Below are 6,125 nucleotides of genomic sequence, written 5' to 3'. Positions count from 1 at the left end.
GCTGTAGTTATGCTTACGGTCAGGAGAGTTGTGCTCAGGCTGAAATGTAAGGAATCAGAACTGACTGTTTTAAGAAGATTCTCCCATTACCTCTACGTTTGGTTGGCTCCCATTTTTAAGAGCGGAATTCAGTGCTTTTCTCAAAACAACATGAATTCAATCCCTCAGAGTCAAAGAAAAAAGAAACAGCCAACAGTAACGAAACAGTGAGTGATTTCTTTGTCTTGCTTGTGAGTCTCAGTTTACCTTCTTAAAACTGAAGAAGCTGCTGATGGTCTTTAGAATGCAGGATTCCCTCTGAGCCCTTATGCCTGCGGTTGAGCAATAAAAGGTTGGAATGAGTGGTATTTTCAGAACTATTTTGTTTAACGGGGATTATTGTCGAGCAATGAAAGAGTGCACTTTTAGGAGGGAATGCTATTTAAAATGTATAAATAAGAATTAATAGTGTATATATTTAGCGAACGAATCTTTTTAAACAGTAAGTGCTTTACATGTCGAATTAAAAACAAACTAGCATAGAAATGATACCACCTTCACAGCACTGGCTGTTATCCAGCATACTCTGGTTCTGTTTTATTTGTGATTGCTGTACTAATTATATTTGATTTTTTTTATTTGTAATGTAACAATAGTGTATTATAACAGTATATAGTGTATTATATTACACTTCACTGTACAGTATTTGGAATTTTCTTTGATTGCTATATTAAAACTGTAAGTTTAAACATTTGCTTTGGCTTTATAAGATGCAACTTTTATCTGGCCGTTCGCACAATAGCCTATTTAATTAACACTGATTTGGCTACAAAATGAGCGAGTTGTAGTTACTTTATCTTCCTCATTCTACATATAAATTGTTTTCTATTTGCTTACGTGGGTACCGGTACAGAGGCTGAAAAACTGGCACAGACACCAGTAAGGTCATCAAGTGTCATCCCTCCTGCTTTAGTTACGTTTCTGCTTAAAAGAGGATTTGTGAAAGAATAACGCTTGAAAAGCTTTTTGGATTTCGCACTTGCTCTGAGTATTTCCCGAAACACATAGGAACTTTGGATTTGAGAGACTTAAAAGGGGATTTTTACATACTTGAGAGCAAAATCTGAGCCTTCTCACAGTTGTCGCCAATAAGAAGGTGTAGAAGAACATTGTACGAATGCTGCCGTGCTTCTGTGGTTTGAAACGTTGCTTCAAATATATTTCAGATTAAATTAAAAGACATGCATGTGACACATCAACGTGAGTAGTACAATTTGGAAGAACCCGGCTCTTCAAAATTGGGCAGGACTTAAGAATAAGGTAGTGACATCTACTTGAATCATCCCTGTGCTCATTCATCTGGCTAAATATGCTATTTTGTTTCAAAATTGGCTGTAATTGTATCTTTTGAGCCTACAAAGAAGCCTTAGAATCCACCTGTGAAACTCCTGCTGCTTCATCCTTTATTTACTGACAGACCTTAATTCAAAACAAGATAGCACTAAAATGTCCCTTAAAGCAATTCTATGATTTAAATGTACTGAGGTAATTTTGATGGTGTGTCGTATCATGACAAACTGACAATTATCCTTTAGCTGATTTGTACTTTAAGGGCCTGAATGCTTAATGCAGAACCAGGCAGTTATTCATCATTTTCTTTAATGCTGAATTTATAGTCTAAACCCAAACCGCACTGTATGAAGCAATCAAGAATGTTTTAAAACACATTCATTTTTCTTCTATTAATTTTATTAATCAGGATATGTCTAAACTCTTTTAGATTACAGATAATGTTTTTTTTCTCCCCTTCTTTCAGTCTCTCACATGTATACAGCAAATCTAATCTAAAAATATAGCTGCAAAACCTCATCTTCATGCCAGAACAAGACCCTCACAACTGATTTTTTTCTATCGGATCAGGATGAGAATTAAACTTGGATGTTCATCAGCAAGTGTAGAGTGCCATGGAAGGTGTTCTGGGTACGGGGAAGAGTCATTTCATACACATATTTTGATTGAAAAAGTTAATACAAACTGTTGCCTTGCTTGATGTGAAGGTTATTGTATTAAGGCTGGAGCATATCTTGGCTTCTACCGATTTGTGACGTTTTGAATATTTAATTTTTAATGATAGATGAAGAAAAGTAGTAACGCTTGAATCCATTACATCCTTGAAGGAAGTGCTGACATTACAGAAACCTGGATGTTAGAGGTGGTATTTGAATTAAATAGGTAGCTCAACAAGTAATGCCTCCTATTTCATGGAATCATAGAATATCCAGAACTGGGAGGGACCTATAAGGATCATCGAGTCCAACTCCTGGCTCCACACAGGACCACTCAAAAATCAGACCAAGTACCTGAGAGCACTGGCCAAATGCTTCTTGAGCTCTGTCAGCCTGGGGCTGCGACCACTGCCCTGAAGAGCCTGTTACACTGCATGACCACCTTCTGGTGAAGAACCCTTTCCTGTTACCCAACCTGAACCTTCCTTGTTGAAGTTCCAGGTTGTTCCCTCAGGTCTTGACGGTGACAAAGAGAGCAGAGCTCAGCACTGCCCCTCTGCTCCCTGTGAGGAGCTGCAGCCACTGTGAAGCCTCCATTCAGTGTCCTTTAATCTGGGCTGAAAAAACCAAGGGATGTCAGCAGCACCTCGTACATTCTCCCCTCTAGACCCGTCTCTAACTTCATAACTCTCCTTTGGACACTCTCTAGTAGCTTTATTTTCTGTTTGTACTGTGGTGCCCAAACCTGCACACAGTACTCAAGGTGAGGCCGCACCAATGCAATGTAGAGGGGGAACAATCACTTCCCTCAACTTGTTACCTATGCTACACTTGGTGAATGCCAGATTTTACTGGCCTTCTTGGCTGCCCAGGTAAACTCATGTTCAACTTGCTGCCTACCGAGGCACCTAAATCCTTTTGTCCCATACGCACTTCCATGTCAGACGCCATTTTGTCAGACTGCCATCTGTCACACAGCAACAGCATGTAATGGGGTATCGGTGGGAAGGTTCAGCCTCTGCTGCCATACCACCAACATCCACCTCCGATGCCGTGGGCAAACATAATAAAATAAGAAGTGTTATTTTCAGAGCAGCCCTTAAATTGAGGATGCTGGGTCATTCTGAACGTTCATTTAAATTTTCAAAGACATTAAGCTTCAACATAAGCATAACTTCTGTTGCAGTAACTGGCAGTGGCTTCAGAAGAGACCATTATTCTCTGTTCTGTTAATTAAAGGCATTAATTTGGTGATTACGGCATAGCTGCACCAATTGTATTTGGTCTTTATCCACCTCTGTTTTTCTTTAAGACTACCTAATTTTGTTTTCTTCTGGAAATATTTGTAGTGGGTTGTCTTGTTGGTAGCTAATCTAATTTTACTTCTAAAGCAGTCCTGCAGATCTGCTGTAGGTCTGTGCAGGCTGGAAACTTGTACTCAATACATTAAGAAAGAAAGAAAGAAAGCAAGAAAGATGGCAGGTACAAGGAAATAGCCAGAAATTAGAAGAGGGTTTAGGAGGTAATGTGGCTCTTAGCAACCAATTGTATGCAGAGCCTGGCTGTATGAAAGGCATGAAGTCATCTCCTATAGCCCTTTGAGCCGAGGTTCAAGCAGCTTTCAGAATAAGATTGAATTTTATATGCTATTCTGTCAACTCAGTATACAAGATCTTATTTCAAATGAAGCTTCTTTCTGATAGCCACATTCTTATATAGATGCTTCATCCATCTACCATGTTACCTCCTAATCCTGAACTTCCTTTTCTTCCTCATATGCATTTGTGTAGAGACTGAAAATTTTACTGAGTTCTGGTGTTGTACTTCTTTTATTTGTTTTTCAGCTTCGATTCGATCACCTTAAATACCGAATCATTTTTATCACAGAGATATTCCTACGCTTATTGTCTTCATTTAGTACCACTACTTTTAGAGACAGAGTGATAATCCAGATTCACACAAACTGGCAGAAATTAAAATCTTATTCAGCTTCAAGATCTGTGCACACAGGACAGAGGAAGCAGAGGGCTTGCGAGTGCCTTTTTGGAGAGGGAAGATGCTATCCAAAGACCTGTCAGTGGTTCTAAAAACCACCCGGTAGTCCTGTGGGGCAGCGGTGTTCCATGTTGTTTCATCTGCAGGGTGATTAGTTTTGAATCCAAATCTGGTGATTTCCTTGCTGTTCTTAACAATTTTATTTTGAGGGAGCAGAAGGTCAGTCCATTGATTCCTTTTTATCACCAGGACACCACCAAATTCAGGCTGTGTGTTTGAATATAGCTCATGCTGCTTCTGAGGGCACAGTTATTGCTTGCCTGATTAATACTCACCCATGTGATCATTAGGTTGGTTCAGCCTGTGTCCAGCTACTTTACAAAGCATTAGAACCAATTGTTTGCTCATTGTGTTGGCAAACCATGGTCTTGGTCCTTGATCTAAGGATTAAATTGACTTCTCCTGCATTCATAGTGATGATTTTCTATGGCATAATACCAAAACAGCACGGGAAAATGTGTACTGCTAATACCTGATTAACAAGTGACTTCCAAGGGACTCTTCAATCTCCAAAGTTGCATGTATGCCTATGAAAGAATTAAATCTCTCTCACAGGTAATGTATGAATGTAAAATTGGGAGTGCTTTTTTTGCTTATTTGCCTGATTCAAAGTTGTTCCACTTATAACCACTAAAAACAAATGTTTGCCTGTATAGCATAAGTTTCAGTGTGGCTCTGGGCAGCCTGGTCTAGTGGTTGTTGACCCTGCCCATAGCAGGGGGAATGCAACTAGATGATCTCGGAGGTCCTGTTCAACCCAGGCCATTCTATGATTCTATATGATTCTATGCACTGTGCAAGGGACAAGCACGAGCTCAGCATGATCTCAGTGTTTTATCAGGCTAGTACAGCTCAGGATTACCAGAAGCAGGGATACAGAGCAGCTGATGAGATACATAACGTAACATCATCTCTGAGAACTGCAGTTATTCTATGTTAAATAGCTTTTTTTCTGAGCAGATTCTAGCGTAGGTCTCAGGCAGGGCTATACCACTGGACTTACCTCACTGATCTGAACTTGGAAACTGCTGTTGTTTTCTAAGAGAGTGACTGGTTTTGTTCGATTGTGTTCTTTAATCCCAGGCTTGACCCAAAACCCACTCCCAAATTGTTAGAGCACTCACACAGCCTCCTTGAGAAACTGACATATGTTGTTTGGGGAATGTGCAAGAGACTGGCTTTTTTTGTGCTCTGAAATAATCCATAACTGTCGCAGCATGAATTCTAAGCACATCCAGATATACTCAGTTATTTTTATGATTTTGTAACACAGTAGCCCTTAATTCTTACATTTCCACTCTCCCTTCACTGGCATAAGTGACATAAACCTGTCAGTACAGTGAAGTGAAATTCGTGGAATCACAAAGTACATACGTCATGATTAACAGAGCACAGGTTAATTGGCAGGCAGAGGCATTAGCACTTTTTCCCCTCTCTGAAAGAGAATATGAATAGATTGAGTCAAAAGCACTCAAAGCTTCATTCTTGTGAGTGGTGGTTGATCCTTAAGACTCGTCACTTCAAGAAAATGTAAGGAACATTCAGAGGAAATTTCAACAGGAGCAGATCGTTTTCAGCAGCCACAAAGAGAATATTGCCCTTCAGAATCCCTGATACTGGGCAGTGTTTGGTAAATATCTTCTATTCTTCACCACAAATTTCTCTACACATGGGAAACGAGCTCAGCCCCCACAAGGTCAGTGCAGCCGAGATCATCTTTGTTGCTGAATTAGTATTGCTGTGAGACCAAATCTAGACAAAACACAGTAGCTGAGCCCGAGTGCTGATGGACGCCTGTGGTTTTTTGATTTTGTGTTTTTGCCATTGAAGATCTCTAAAGATTATAGACTCTCGAGATTATAAGGCATTGAGGTCTACTAAAGGAAAACACTTTGGTAAAAAGCTGTAAGCTCATTTCTAGCGCCCTTCATCTTGAAATTAGCAGTCATGTTTCTTTTGTTGTATAGACCTGCATTCCCTGGGGTTGGCAGCAGTTGCTTGTGAGATAGGAAGCATTACTGAGGAAATAAGCCTCTTTGTTTGCACAACTCACAAGACTAATTCCTGGATTTACCTTGTAGAAAT

The sequence above is a fragment of the Coturnix japonica genome, chromosome 2 (assembly GCF_001577835.2).
Source record: "Coturnix japonica isolate 7356 chromosome 2, Coturnix japonica 2.1, whole genome shotgun sequence".
Classification (NCBI taxonomy): Eukaryota; Metazoa; Chordata; class Aves; order Galliformes; family Phasianidae; genus Coturnix; species Coturnix japonica.
Note: the sequence above shows the minus strand (reverse complement) of the source record.